Source organism: Ascaphus truei, chromosome 20 (genome assembly GCF_040206685.1).
Source record: "Ascaphus truei isolate aAscTru1 chromosome 20, aAscTru1.hap1, whole genome shotgun sequence".
NCBI lineage: Eukaryota > Metazoa > Chordata > Amphibia > Anura > Ascaphidae > Ascaphus > Ascaphus truei.
In genome coordinates, this window is record NC_134502.1 from 27496538 (window position 1) to 27512948 (window position 16411).

Below are 16411 nucleotides of genomic sequence, written 5' to 3' on the forward strand. Positions count from 1 at the left end.
GTGCTGGCACAGAGTCTTATCTGTGTATGATGTTGCCGTGAGGGAATTAGTAGTGCGGAGTACGCCTAGCATGTGAAGGGGGACACGGAGGTAAGGAAAGATAACATCTTACCTCTGTGACTGATCACCCCAATCCAAATGTGCTATGTCGAGCGAAAGCAATGTGAGTGCTATGCCGGTCCTGGCGGCTGCGTGTGAGCAGCGTCTGTAGCAATGCTGAAAACTCCCACGTATCCTCTGCAGCGCGCTTCCTGGATTCTCACTCCTTGACAAAGCGACCTTGCGGCGTGAAACGCGTAGGAGGGAGACTGGACTTTGTTGTCTAGTTTGCCTGCACCAACAAAGCCTTTTTACCTTTGACCACCTGGGTTTCTTCACCATCTTTGCTGCCGCTCCGGATACTCCTTTTCCGCTTTCTCAGATATCCGGTCGGAAAAAGAAGAACCCCAAGAATACATTTCGGCAATAAAGGTTGACATACAATGTAGTCACCTGAGAGCTCTTCAGCATGAGCAGAAGTGTAGCCCCATAGAACGTTACAGCCCGAGCTTCTTCTGAGGAGTGGAGGCCGGAAATATTAATCGTAGAACTTCAGAATGAAGATTGGAAGCTAGTGAAGAGCCCCGCAAGGTCCGGAAAGTTATCACGTCCTTTATATAGAAACCTTTTTAACAACCTTCTTCAGGTTGTTTAGGAATTGTTCAAGTGATTAATTATCTGTGGCCCAGGTAGGGATGTTATGTCAAAGTTTTAAACAGAGGAGTTTTTCGGTTACAAAAAGGGACCTTCGAAGGTTATCATAAAAGCAATGGTAGTGTCTCTGAAGTGGCTACCGCAGAATAGGATCCCAGCAGCTGGAACAGCAGGGCTGGTAGAGAAGACGAAGTTGGGGTCACAAGCGGGGATCAAGGCAGGCGGCAAAGTTTGAAGGTTTGAAGTCGGGATCACACGCAGAAGTCCGGGGCAGGCAGCAAAGGTTCATAGTCGGGGTCACGCAGAAGTCTGGGGCATTCAGCAAGAGGTGTAGTCGGGGGGTCACACACAGAAGTCCGGGCAGGTGACGGGAACAGGTAAGGAGCAGTATAAACAGTCAAGCGTGTGAAGGAAAGGGGAGGTTTATATAGGGCTTAGTTACGGAAAGGGATAGGTGCAGGTGATCAGGAATAGCAGGTTTCAGAAAGTCTAGGAACTGGCAGGCAGAAGAGCAGTCCCGATGGCCGAGAGGGAGAACTGCTGGATGGGAGCAGGAACAACCAGACACTGTCAGGGATGTCCCTGACATTGAGCAGTCCCGGTGGCCGAGAGGGAGAACTGCCGGATGGGAGCAGGAACAACCAGACACTGTCAGGGATGTCCCTGACATTGAGCAGTCCCGATGGCCGAGAGGGAGAACTGCCGGGTGGGGGAATGAAGGACCAGACACTGTCAGGGATGTCCCTGACATTGAGCAGTACCGGTGGCCGAGAGGGAGAACTGCCGGATGGGAGCAGGAACAACCAGATACTGTCAGGGATGTCCCTGACATTGAGCAGTCCCGATGGCCGAGAGGGAGAACTGCCGGATGGGAGCAGGAACAACCAGACACTGTCAGGGATGTCCCTGACATTGAGCAGTCCCGGTGGCCGAGAGGGAGAACTGCCGGATGGGGGAATGAAGGACCAGATCCTGTCAGAGATGTCCCTGACATTACTCTCCCCCCCCCCTCTCAAGGGACGTTCTCCAGACGATCTTTTACCAGGTTTTGTAGGGAACATCTTATGGAAAACAGACTTGAAGTGATCTTGTCTCTTAAGGATTGCAGACTTGGAGCAAAATAATTTCTTACAGAAGACAGACTTGAAGCTAAACCGTCTCTGACGGGGAGCAGACTTGCAGCGAGACCGCTCTTTGGTGACTGCCATCTCTGACAGTTCTTGCAATGAAGGCAAAACGTGCAGTAGTTCAGAAGTAGTGTCTGATTCATCATTTAAGTCTGATAGATGAAGCTGACCAAACAGCTACGAAGGGGTTAATATTTACGGTTATGTATCAAAAGTAATATTTGATCACCTATTCCATGCCCTCGTTGTCTTCCCTTCGTTATACCCTGGATTGATACAGAGAATCCTGAACCAGGAGCATCGGTAGTTGTATCCCCTTTTTTCTGATTATAATAGTGTGCAGCAATTTATCATTCTTCTCTTCAGTATTTATTTATATAGCGCCATTAATGTACACAGTGCTTCGCAGCAGTAATATATGCGACAATCATTTAAATAACAAATAATACAAATAACACATAATAGGAAGAAGTGCTTCAGACATAAAAGTGACATTTAGGAAAAGGAGTCCCTGCTCCGAAGAGCTTACAATCTTATCTAATCCCATGCCACACACAGAAATGAAGTTAATGTCTGACACAGATTCCGTTAAATGCATAGTGGGTTTTAATACAATGTGAAACACCAACATTAGATACAGTATTGACAGTACAAGGCCATTAAACAGACACACGCATACATTTATATCCAACTAAGGCACCTGCTTCAGACAATGAACTGCACTGTAGCATTCAGAGTCCCGTAGGCAAAGAGGTTCAGTGCGCCACCTGGCGGACATGGACTGAAGTGCAGCAACACAAATACAAATTCCGTCTGATCACAAAGTTCAAGCAGCACAATAGCGGCACAGTGCTGCTCGCTACACAGAGTGACAGGGGAGGACGTGCGCGGTATCTGGGGACACTTAGATATAAGTCTGGCTACATCTGTGTATCATTGGCCATTGATTGGACATTATATACATGGGAAAGATAGGGTTAACCCCAGCCTGGAGTAGGGGGATTAAAAAGAGTGCGTTATTTCTAGCGCTAACCACGTTCCTGTAAATATTGGGAACTTATAACCCAAAAAATGGGCTATTCCGACAATTTTTTTTAACATGTCCAATATTTTTAACGCGGCTGATTAAAAAGTGCGATATTTGTGGCAGCGCAACGTTGATGAACCGCACGGTAAAAATAATTGCACTTTTCTGCGGCCATAATACCGCATTTTTAGGTTAACGCGGTTTGACGTATCCGGCCCTCTGTTGTCTGTCCTTCAACCAGTTTTCAATCCAATGGCAAATATTTTTACCGAGGCGAATTTGCTTTATTTTGCACACTAACCTCTCGTGTGCCAGTGTATCAAAAGCCTTCACAAAATCTAAGCAGACCCCATCAACTGCATTACCCTGCTCTAAATTCCTACTTACCTCCTCAAAGAAACTAATAAGGTTAATTTGGCTTGATCTATCCTTCATCAATGCCTGCGGATTGTTTCTAATCATTTTGTTAGCCATTAGGTATAATTCGCTGGTATGTGTGATGTTTGTGTGTTTTGTATAGTTGTGGGTATACTTTTCCAATAAATTAATTTGATAAACTCTCGTGTTCTATCTGGCGATTATTGATCCTATTAGTATTAGTCCTGGTCTCCCGTGACACTCATTTTCATATAAAATTCCCTATATCTTTACCTTCCAAAAGGAGGGATGGTAGTTAACTGATATGTCTTAGTGGGATCCCTTACGTCACTCGGGAGGAGAGGCCGGTGGAGGAGATGGATGGCGCGATCTCCAGGACGGCGTTGATAGCTTACACGGACCCTGGGAGGTCCTACTGCCTGTATTTATTTTCCGTTTTGCAAGTGCATTTTTTTTATTACCTTTATGAGTTAAAAAAATATACTGCACTATTTTCTCTTCTCGTATTATATACTAGGAGAAGACCCTCTTTCTCCTCTCGTATTATATACTAGGAGAAGACCCTCTTTCGCCTCTCGTATTATATACTAGGAGAAGACCCTCTTTCTCCTCTCGTATTATATACTAGGAGAAGACCCTCTTTCTCCTCTCATATTACATACTAGGAGAAGACCCTCTTTCTCCTCTCTCGTATTATGTACTAGGAGAAGACCCTCTTTCTCCTCTCATATTACATACTAGGAGAAGACCCTCTTTCTCCTCTCTCGGATTATATACTAGGAGAAGACCCTCTTTCTTCTCTCATATTATATACTAGGAGAAGACCCTTTTTCTCCTCTCGTATTACATACTAGGAGAAGACCCTCTTTCTCCTCTCTCGTATTATATACTAGGAGAAGAACCTCTTTCTCCTCTCGTATTATATACTAGGAGAAGACCCTCTTTCTCCTCTCTCGTATTATATACTAGGAGAAAACCCTCTTTCTCCTCTCTCGTATTATATACTAGGAGAAGACCCTCTTTCTCCTCTCTCGGATTATATACTAGGAGAAGACCCTCTTTCTCCTCTCATATTACATACTAGGAGAAGACCCTCTTTCTCCTCTCTCGTATTATATTCTAGGAGAAGACCCTCTTTCTCCTCTCATATTACATACTAGGAGAAGACCCTCTTTCTCCTCTCTCGGATTATATACTAGGAGAAGACCCTCTTTCTTCTCTCGTATTATATACTAGGAGAAGACCCTTTTTCTCCTCTCGTATTACATACTAGGAGAAGACCCTCTTTCTCCTCTCTCGTATTATATACTAGGAGAAGACCCTCTTTCTCCTCTCGTATTACATACTAGGAGAAGACCCTCTTTCTTCTCTCGTATTATATACTAGGAGAAGACCCTCTTTCTCCTCTCGTATTATATACTAGGAGAAGACCCTCTTTCTCCTCTCGTATTACATACTAGGAGAAGACCCTCTTTCTTCTCTCGTATTATATACTAGGAGAAGACCCTCTTTCTCCTCTCGTATTATATACTAGGAGAAGATCCTTTTTCTCCTCTCGTATTACATACTAGGAGAAGACCCTCTTTCTCCTTTCATATTACATACTAGGAGAAGACCCTCTTTCTCCTCTCTCGTATTATATTCTAGGAGAAGACCCTCTTTCTCCTCTCATATTACATACTAGGAGAAGACCCTCTTTCTCCTCTCTCGGATTATATACTAGGAGAAGACCCTCTTTCTCCTCTCATATTACATACTAGGAGAAGACCCTCTTTCTCCTCTCTCGTATTATATTCTAGGAGAAGACCCTCTTTCTCCTCTCATATTACATACTAGGAGAAGACCCTCTTTCTCCTCTCTCGGATTATATACTAGGAGAAGACCCTCTTTCTTCTCTCGTATTATATACTAGGAGAAGACCCTTTTTCTCCTCTCGTATTACATACTAGGAGAAGACCCTCTTTCTCCTCTCTCGTATTATATACTAGGAGAAGACCCTCTTTCTCCTCTAGTATTACATACTAGGAGAAGACCCTCTTCTCTCGTATTATATACTAGTAGAAGACCCTCTTTCTTCTCTCGTATTATATACTAGGAGAAGACCCTCTTTCTCCTCTCGTATTACATACTAGGAGAAGACCCTCTTCTCTCGTATTATATACTAGGAGAAGACCCTTTTTCTCCTCTCGTATTACATACTAGGAGAAGACCCTCTTTCTCCTCTCTCGTATTATATACTAGGAGAAGACCCTCTTTCTCCTCTCGTATTACATACTAGGAGAAGACCCTCTTTCTTCTCTCGTATTATATACTAGGAGAAGACCCTCTTTCTCCTCTCGTATTATATACTAGGAGAAGACCCTCTTTCGCCTCTCGTATTACATACTAGGAGAAGACCCTCTTTCTTCTCTCGTATTATATACTAGGAGAAGACCCTCTTTCTCCTCTCGTATTATATACTAGGAGAAGACCCTTTTTCTCCTCTCGTATTACATACTAGGAGAAGACCCTCTTTCTCCTCTCATATTACATACTAGGAGAAGACCCTCTTTCTTCTCTCGTATTATATACTAGGAGAAGACCCTCTTTCTCCTCTCGTATTATATACTAGGAGAAGACCCTCTTTCTCCTCTCATATTACATACTAGGACAAGACCCTCTTTCTCCTCTCTCGTATTATATACTAGGAGAAGACCCTCTTTCTCCTCTCGTATTATATACTAGGAGAAGACCCTCTTTCTCCTCTCTCGTATTATATACTAGAAGACTCTCTCCTCGTATTATATACTAGGAGAAGACCCTCTTTCTCCTCTCTCGTATTATATACTAGGAGAAGACCCTCTTTCTCCTCTCGTATTATATACTAGGAGAAGACCCTCTTTCTCCTCTCTCGTATTATATACTAGAAGACTCTCTTTCTCCTCGTATTATATACTAGGAGAAGACCCTCTTTCTCCTCGTATTATATACTAGGAGAAGACCCTCTTTCTCCTCTCTCGTATTATATACTAGGATAAGACCCTCTTTCTCCTCTCTCGTATTATATACTAGGAGAAGACCCTCTTTCTCCTCTCGTATTACATACTAGGAGAAGACCCTCTTTCTCCTCTCGTATTACATACTAGGAGAAGACCCTCTTTCTCCTCTCGTATTATATACCAGGAGAAGAACCTCTTTCTCCTCTCGTATTATATACTAGGAGAAGACCCTCTTTCTCCTCTCGTATTACATACTAGGAGAAGACCCTCTTTCTCCTCTCTCTCGTATTATATACTAGGAGAAGACCCTCTTTCTCCTCGTATTATATACTAGGAGAAGACCCTCTTTCTTTTCTCTCTTATTATATACTAGAAGAAGACCCTCTTTCTCCTCTCGTATTACATACTAGGAGAAGACCCTCTTTCTCCTCTCGTATTACATACTAGGAGAAGACCCTCTTTCTCCTCTCGTATTATATACTAGGTGAAGACCCTCTTTCTCCTCTCTCTCGTATTATATACTAGGAGAAGACCCTCTTTCTCCTCTCGTATTATATACTAGGAAAAGACCCTCTTTCTTTTCTCTCTTATTATATACTAGAGCACAAGGGTTAATAATTCTTTAATGATTATAGCTCTTTGTGTAGTTTTCCTGCCTTTTCAGGCACCATTTTGCAGGTCCCCATTGGCCGCCATTAGGGCTCAATGCATTCCACCGGAGAATTGTGCTGTTTTAGTCCTGTTTCCTGTAAAGACCAGCAGGTGGCATCCGAGAGGGAGAGCGGCGGTTTCCCATTGAACGTCAATGGGCCCATTGACTTCAATGGAGATTCCTCGAGGTACCCTTTCGAAGAACGAGTTGGCTGCCGTCCAGACCGCAAACCGCAAAGCGGATACAATGTCCTTTAAAAGAGTTAAAATCACTTGAGTCAAGTTCAACGTCAATTGGCGTGGAAATAAACAGTTCTAGGGCACCTAGAAATAAAATTCTTTTTGCCCCTAGTTCCTAGGCTTCCCCCCACTCGACCACAACCGGGTGTCCGAATCCTGGACCCCCGATAAGGGTCGAACCAGATAGAGCGGGTCGCGCCATAGGCTTTGCCGGCGGCGGCAGAAACGGCTCCGAAAAATGACTAAGTGTGAAATGCTGTATTTTGGTATTCCATAGCTCCGGTTCCGGAGGGACCAGCGGATCAGGGTTTGGGGTATCTGTAGCCACTGCTCCGGCATCGCTGCAGAACCATCCTTGACCCGCTTGGACCAACTCGACGGAGTATGGACCCCCTTGAAGGTTCGGGACTTTTCCCATAGACTTCAATGGCGGAGAAACCCCATTGACTTCAATGGCGGCGATTTACCATTGAAAGTCTATGGCGGAGAAGCCCGTTGTTTTCAATGGGGATTTAGTGAAAAGCTGAGATTTCTTTTAGCGGAGATTGTTGTATTAAAAAGAAAAATGATTTAAGGTGCATTTGTGTAACTATGGTTCTGAAGGTCATAGCAAGTCGCTTTTTGGACCATATGGTGTCCCAGTTCCGGCCTTGAGAACTGGGAAGTTTGGACCTGCTGAGCTCAACGGAACCGGATATTTTAATACGTTTATGTTTTATGTTTGATACTGTGTCCCAAGGTATGGAAAAGACCCAGAGGAAATTCGTTTGCCTACCAGGATAGCAGATGGCCCTAGAGGCGACCCAATGTCTAGGACTTAAGTATTGGTCAAAGGGTTTTGTCACCCCCACTGTTTACCTGTGGGCGGAGAAGGCTCAGACCAGAGCAGTTTTTAAGTGTTCCATTTAACACCTTCCAACAAAGGTTTTCCTGCCAGAACTCCAAATGGGTAGACTGGCTGGCATTCCATTTGCATATGTGGGGCTACAGAAATGAGACCCCAGAGTTCTACTGCGCCTGTGCCAGCTAGCAGGGGGGCATGTGTTGAAATGTGTTCCCATGTTAAAGATTGGCTGGAGGTAATTGAAAACCAATCACAGGTACTTAATGTTACAGATAGAGGGACAAAAGGTTTATAAACTAGCTGTCCACCCTCTATCCTTTGTCTTCGTTTGCTGATATGGTTACCTGATATCACCTGAATGATTACCTGATTGCTGAGAGAAATGCTACATCATACTTCTCATTCCCCAACCCCTAAGTAAGTGTACTTCTTGTTTGTTACTGTATTATCTCGTGTGTTCACCTATCCTAAGGAATAAAATCACTTTATTATATCTTAAGCCTCGTTCAGTTCAAACCCAGTTATTTTTGTGTAATATTAATAAGCCTGTGGAAGCTATTGTCACAGACCCTCTTTCTCCTCTCGTATTAAATACTAGGAGAAGACCCTCTTTCTCCTCTCGTATTATATACTAGGAGAAGACCCTCTTTCTCCTCTCGTATTATATACTAGGAGAAGACCCTCTTTCTCCTCTCATATTACATACTAGGACAAGGCCCTCTTTCTCCTCTCTCGTATTATATACTAGGAGAAGACCCTCTTTCTCCTCTCGTATTATATACTAGGAGAAGACCCTCTTTCTCCTCGTATTATATAATAGGAGAAGACCCTCTTTCTCCTCTCTCGTATTATATACTAGGAGAAGACCCTCTTTCTCCTCTCGTATTATATACTAGGAGAAGACCCTCTTTCTCCTCTCTCGTATTATATACTAGAAGACTCTCTTTCTCCTCGTATTATATACTAGGAGAAGACCCTCTTTCTCCTCTCGTATTATATACTAGGAGAAGACCCTCTTTCTCCTCTCGTATTGTATACTAGGAGAAGACCCTCTTTCTCCTCTCGTATTATATACTAGGAGAAGACCCTCTTTCTCCTCTCGTATTACATACTAGGAGAAGACCCTCTTTCTTCTCTCGTATTATATACTAGGAGAAGACCCTCTTTCTCCTCTCGTATTATATACTAGGAGAAGATCCTTTTTCTCCTCTCGTATTACATACTAGGAGAAGACCCTCTTTCTCCTTTCATATTACATACTAGGAGAAGACCCTCTTTCTCCTCTCTCGTATTATATTCTAGGAGAAGACCCTCTTTCTCCTCTCATATTACATACTAGGAGAAGACCCTCTTTCTCCTCTCTCGGATTATATACTAGGAGAAGACCCTCTTTCTCCTCTCATATTACATACTAGGAGAAGACCCTCTTTCTCCTCTCTCGTATTATATTCTAGGAGAAGACCCTCTTTCTCCTCTCATATTACATACTAGGAGAAGACCCTCTTTCTCCTCTCTCGGATTATATACTAGGAGAAGACCCTCTTTCTTCTCTCGTATTATATACTAGGAGAAGACCCTTTTTCTCCTCTCGTATTACATACTAGGAGAAGACCCTCTTTCTCCTCTCTCGTATTATATACTAGGAGAAGACCCTCTTTCTCCTCTAGTATTACATACTAGGAGAAGACCCTCTTCTCTCGTATTATATACTAGTAGAAGACCCTCTTTCTTCTCTCGTATTATATACTAGGAGAAGACCCTCTTTCTCCTCTCGTATTACATACTAGGAGAAGACCCTCTTCTCTCGTATTATATACTAGGAGAAGACCCTTTTTCTCCTCTCGTATTACATACTAGGAGAAGACCCTCTTTCTCCTCTCTCGTATTATATACTAGGAGAAGACCCTCTTTCTCCTCTCGTATTACATACTAGGAGAAGACCCTCTTTCTTCTCTCGTATTATATACTAGGAGAAGACCCTCTTTCTCCTCTCGTATTATATACTAGGAGAAGACCCTCTTTCTCCTCTCGTATTACATACTAGGAGAAGACCCTCTTTCTTCTCTCGTATTATATACTAGGAGAAGACCCTCTTTCTCCTCTCGTATTATATACTAGGAGAAGACCCTTTTTCTCCTCTCGTATTACATACTAGGAGAAGACCCTCTTTCTCCTCTCATATTACATACTAGGAGAAGACCCTCTTTCTTCTCTCGTATTATATACTAGGAGAAGACCCTCTTTCTCCTCTCGTATTATATACTAGGAGAAGACCCTCTTTCTCCTCTCATATTACATACTAGGACAAGACCCTCTTTCTCCTCTCTCGTATTATATACTAGGAGAAGACCCTCTTTCTCCTCTCGTATTATATACTAGGAGAAGACCCTCTTTCTCCTCTCTCGTATTATATACTAGAAGACTCTCTCCTCGTATTATATACTAGGAGAAGACCCTCTTTCTCCTCTCTCGTATTATATACTAGGAGAAGACCCTCTTTCTCCTCTCGTATTATATACTAGGAGAAGACCCTCTTTCTCCTCTCTCGTATTATATACTAGAAGACTCTCTTTCTCCTCGTATTATATACTAGGAGAAGACCCTCTTTCTCCTCGTATTATATACTAGGAGAAGACCCTCTTTCTCCTCTCTCGTATTATATACTAGGATAAGACCCTCTTTCTCCTCTCGTATTATATACTAGGAGAAGACCCTCTTTCTCCTCTCGTATTATATACTAGGAGAAGAACCTCTTTCTCCACTCGTATTATATACTAGGAGAAGAACCTCTTTCTCCTCTCGTATTATATACTAGGAGAAGACCCTCTTTCTCCTCTCTCGTATTATATACTAGGAGAAGACCCTCTTTCTCCTCTCGTATTATATACTAGGAGAAGACCCTCTTTCTCCTCTCATATTACATACTAGGACAAGACCCTCTTTCTCCTCTCTCGTATTATTTACTAGGAGAAGACCCTCTTTCTCCTCTCGTATTATATACTAGGAGAAGACCCTCTTTCTCCTCTCTCGTATTATATACTAGAAGACTCTCTCCTCGTATTATATACTAGGAGAAGACCCTCTTTCTCCTCTCTCGTATTATATACTAGGAGAAGACCCTCTTTCTCCTCTCGTATTATATACTAGGAGAAGACCCTCTTTCTCCTCTCTCGTATTATATACTAGAAGACTCTCTTTCTCCTCGTATTATATACTAGGAGAAGACCCTCTTTCTCCTCGTATTATATACTAGGAGAAGACCCTCTTTCTCCTCTCTCGTATTATATACTAGGATAAGACCCTCTTTCTCCTCTCGTATTATATACTAGGAGAAGACCCTCTTTCTCCTCTCGTATTATATACTAGGAGAAGAACCTCTTTCTCCACTCGTATTATATACTAGGAGAAGAACCTCTTTCTCCTCTCGTATTATATACTAGGAGAAGACCCTCTTTCTCCTCTCTCGTATTATATACTAGGAGAAGACCCTCTTTCTCCTCTCTCGTATTATATACTAGGAGAAGACCCTCTTTCTCCTCTCGTATTACATACTAGGAGAAGACCCTCTTTCTCCTCTCGTATTATATACCAGGAGAAGACCCTCTTTCTCCTCTCGTATTATATACTAGGAGAAAACCCTCTTTCTCCTCTCGTATTACATACTAGGAGAAGACCCTCTTTCTCCTCTCTCTCGTATTATATACTAGGAGAAGACCCTCTTTCTTTTATCTCTTATTATATACTAGAAGAAGACCCTATTTCTCCTCTCGTATTACATACTAGGAGAAGACCCTCTTTCTCCTCTCGTATTACATACTAGGAGAAGACCCTCTTTCTCCTCTCGTATTACTAGGAGAAGACCCTTTTTCTCCTCTCGTATTATATACTAGGAGAAGACCCTCTTTCTCCTCTCGTATTATATAATAGGAGAAGACCCTCTTTCTCCTCTCGTATTATATACTAGGTGAAGACCCTCTTTCTCCTCTCGTATTATATACTAGGAGAAGACCCTCTTTCTCCTCTCGTATTATATACTAGGAGAAGACCCTCTTTCTTTTCTCTCTTATTATATACTAGAAGAAGACCCTCTTTCTCCTCTCGTATTACATACTAGGAGAAGACCCTCTTTCTCCTCTCTCTCGTATTACATACTAGGAGAAGACCCTCTTTCTCCTCTCGTATTACATACTAGGAGAAGACCCTCTTTCTCCTCTCGTATTATATACTAGGAGAAGACCCTCTTTATCCTCTCGTATTATATACTAGGAGAAGACCCTCTTTCTCTTCTCGTATTATATACTAGGAGAAGACCCTCTTTCTTTCTCTCTTATTATATACTAGAAGAAGACCCTCTTTCTCCTCTCGTATTACATACTAGGAGAAGACCCTCTTTCTCCTCTCGTATTACATACTAGGAGAAGACCCTCTTTCTCCTCTCGTATTACATACTAGGAGAAGACCCTCTTTCTCCTCTCGTATTATATACCAGGAGAAGAACCTCTTTCTCCTCTCATATTATATACTAGGAGAAGACCCTCTTTCTCCTCTCGTATTACATACTAGGAGAAGACCCTCTTTCTCCTCTCTCTCGTATTATATACTAGGAGAAGACCCTCTTTCTCCTCGTATTATATACTAGGAGAAGACCCTCTTTCTTTTCTCTCTTATTATATACTAGAAGAAGACCCTCTTTCTCCTCTCGTATTACATACTAGGAGAAGCCCCTCTTTCTCCTCTCGTATTACATACTAGGAGAAGACCCTCTTTCTCCTCTCTCGTATTATATACTAGAAGACTCTCTTTCTCCTCGTATTATATACTAGGAGAAGACCCTCATTCTCCTCTCTCGTATTATATACTAGGAGAAGACCCTCTTTCTCCCTCTCGTATTATATACTAGGAGAAGACCCTCTTTCTCCTCTCTCGTATTATATACTAGGAGAAGACCCTCTTTCTCCTCTCGTATTACATACTAGGAGAAGACCCTCTTTCTCCTCTCGTATTACATACTAGGAGAAGACCCTCTTTCTCCTCTCGTATTATATACCAGGAGAAGAACCTCTTTCTCCTCTCGTATTATATACTAGGGGAAGACCCTCTTTCTCCTCTCGTATTACATACTAGGAGAAGACCCTCTTTCTCCTCTCTCTCGTATTATATACTAGGAGAAGACCCTCTTTCTCCTCGTATTATATACTAGGAGAAGACCCTCTTTCTTTTCTCTCTTATTATATACTAGAAGAAGACCCTCTTTCTCCTCTCGTATTACATACTAGGAGAAGACCCTCTTTCTCCTCTCGTATTACATACTAGGAGAAGACCCTCTTTCTCCTCTCGTATTATATACTAGGTGAAGACCCTCTTTCTCCTCTCTCTCGTATTATATACTAGGAGAAGACCCTCTTTCTCCTCTCGTATTACATACTAGGAGAAGACCCTCTTTCTCCTCTCGTATTATATACTATGAGAAGACCCTCTTTATCCTCTCGTATTATATACTAGGAGAAGACCCTCTTTCTCCTCTCGTATTATATACTAGGAGAAGACCCTCTTTCTCCTCTCGTATTACATACTAGGAGAAGACCCTCTTTCTTCTCTCGTATTATATACTAGGAGAAGACCCTCTTTCTCCTCTCGTATTATATACTAGGAGAAGATCCTTTTTCTCCTCTCTCGTATTATATACTAGGAGAAGACCCTCTTTCTCCTCTCGTATTATATACTAGGAGAAGACTCTCTTTCTCCTCTCTCGTATTATATACTAGAAGACTCTCTTTCTCCTCTCGTATTATATACTAGGAGAAGACCCTCTTTCTCCTCTCGAGAGGGAGGTAGGCACTGTGTGTGTGTGTATAATGGGGGAGGTAGTTACTGTGTGTGTATAATGGGGGAGGTAGGCACTGTGTGTGTATAATGGGGAAGGTAGTTACTGTGTGTGTATAATGGGGGAGGTAGGCAATGTGTGTGTGTATAATGGGGAGATAGGCACTGTGTGTGTATAATGGGGGAGGTAGGCACTGTGTGTGTGTATAATGGGGGAGGTAGGCACTGTGTGTGTGTATAATGGGGGAAGTAGGCACTGTGTGTGTGTATAATGGGGGAGGTAGGCACTGTGTGTGTATAATGGGGGAGGTAGGCACTGTGTGTGTGTATAATGGGGAGGTAGGCACTGTGTGTGTGTATAATGGGGGAGGTAGGCACTGTGTGTGTGTATAATGGGGGAGGTAGGCACTGTGTGTGTATAATGGGGAGGTAGGCACTATGTGTGTGTATAATGGGGGAGATAGGCACTGTGTGTATAATGGGGGAGGTAAGCACTGTGTGTGTGTATAATGGGGGAGGTAGGCACTGTGTGTGTGTATAATGGGGGAGGTAGGCACTGTGTGTGTATAATGGGGGAGGTAGGCACTGTGTGTGTATAATGGGGGAGGTAAGCACTGTGTGTGTGTATAATGGGGGAGGTAGGCACTGTGTGTGTATAATGGGGGAGGTAGGCACTGTGTGTGTATAATGGGGGAGGTAGGCACTGTGTGTGTGTATAATGGGGGAGGTAGGCACTATGTATGTGTATAAAGGGTGAGGTAGGCACTGTGTGTGTGTGTGTGTGTGTGTGTAATGGGGGAGGTAGGCACTATGTGTGTATAATGTGGGAGGTAGACACTATGTGTGTGTATAATGAGGGAGGTAGGCACTATGTGTGTATATAATGGGGGAGGTAGACACTATGTGTGTGTGTATAATGTGGGAGGTAGACACTATGTGTGTGTATAATGAGGGAGGTAGGCACTATGTGTGTATATAATGGGGGAGGTAGACACTATGTGTGTGTGTATAATGAGGGAGGTAGGCACTGTGTGTGTGTATAATGAGGAAATTAGGCACTGTGTGTGTGTGTATAATGGGGGAGGTAAGCACTGTGTGTGTGTATAATGGGGGAGGTAGGCACTATGTGTGTGTATAATGGGGGAGGTAGGCACTGTGTGTGTATAATGGGGGAGGTAGGCACTATGTGTGTGTATAATGAGGAAGTTAGGCACTATGTGTGTGTATAATGGGGGAGGTAGGCACTATGTGTGTATAATGGGGGAGGTAGGCACTATGTGTGTATAATGGGGGAGGTAGGCACTATGTGTGTATAATGGGGGAGGTAGGCACTGTGTGTGTATAATGGGGGAGGTAGGCACTATGTGTGTATAATGGGGGAGGTAGGCACTGTGTGTGTGTATAATGGGGGAGGTAGACACTGTGTGTGTGTATAATGGGGGAGGTAGACACTGTGTGTGTGTATAATGAGGTAGGTAGGCACTATGTGTGTATAATGGGGGAGGAAGGCACTGTGTGTGTGTATAATTGGGGAGGTAGGCACTGTGTGTGTATAATGGGGGAGGTAGGCACTGTGTGTGTATAATGGGGGAGGTAGGCACTGTGTGTGTGTATAATGGGGAGGTAGGCACTGTGTGTGTGTATAATGGGGGAGGTAGGCACTGTGTGTGTGTATAATGGGGGAGGTAGGCACTGTGTGTGTGTATAATGGGGGAGGTAGGCACTGTGTGTGTGTATAATGGGGGAGGTAAGCACTGTGTGTGTGTGTATAATGGGGGAGGTAGGCACTATGTGTGTATAATGGGAGAGGTAGGCATTGTGTGTGTGTATAATGGGGGAGGTAGGCACTGTGTGTGTATAATGGGGAGGTAGGCACTGTGTGTGTGTGTATAATGGAGGAGGTAGGCACTGTGTGTGTGTATAATGGGGGAGGTAGGCAATGTGTGTGTATAATGAGGGAGGTAGGCACTGTGTGTGTGTGTATAATGGAGGAGGTAGGCACTGTGTGTGTGTATAATGGGGGAGGTAGGCACTGTGTGTGTATAATGGGGAGGTAGGCACTGTGTGTGTGTATAATGGGGGAGGTAGGCACTGTGTGTGTGTATAATGGGGGAGGTAGGCACTGTGTGTGTGTATAATGGGGGAGGTAGGCACTATGTGTGTGTATAATGAGGAAATTAGGCACTATGTGTGTGTATAATGGGGGAGGTAGGCACTATGTGTGTATAATGGGGGAGGTAGGCACTATGTGTGTATAATGGGGGAGGTAGGCACTATGTGTGTATAATGGGGGAGGTAGGCACTGTGTGTGTATAATGGGGGAGGTAGGCACTATGTGTGTATAATGGGGGAGGTAGGCACTGTGTGTGTGTATAATGGGGGAGGTAGACACTGTGTGTGTGTATAATGGGGGAGGTAGACACTGTGTGTGTGTATAATGAGGTAGGTAGGCACTATGTGTGTATAATGGGGGAGGAAGGCACTGTGTGTGTGTATAATGGGGGAGGTAGGCACTGTGTGTGTATAATGGGGGAGGTAGGCACTGTGTGTGTATAATGGGGGAGGTAGGCACTGTGTGTGTGTATAATGGGGAGGTAGGCACTGTGTGTGTATAATGGGGGAGGTAGGCACTGTGTGTGTGTGTGTATAA

The 16411-nt window shown here is 43.5% G+C and overlaps 1 protein-coding gene across 4 annotated transcripts in view; it reads left to right on the forward strand.

Moving 5' to 3' along the window:
* LOC142470828 (complement C3-like) overlaps positions 1–16411 on the forward strand; it is a 108714-nt gene that overhangs the window by 16970 nt on the left and 75333 nt on the right. Inside the window, exon 1 of one of the 4 annotated variants that reach the window (XM_075577598.1) lies at positions 8339–8355. The exons of the other annotated variants lie outside the window; for them this stretch is intronic. The gene's annotated coding sequence lies outside the window, so the exon portion shown is untranslated. Of the gene's footprint in view, positions 1–8338; positions 8356–16411 lie in introns of those variants that run through there. 4 annotated transcript variants of the gene reach the window in all.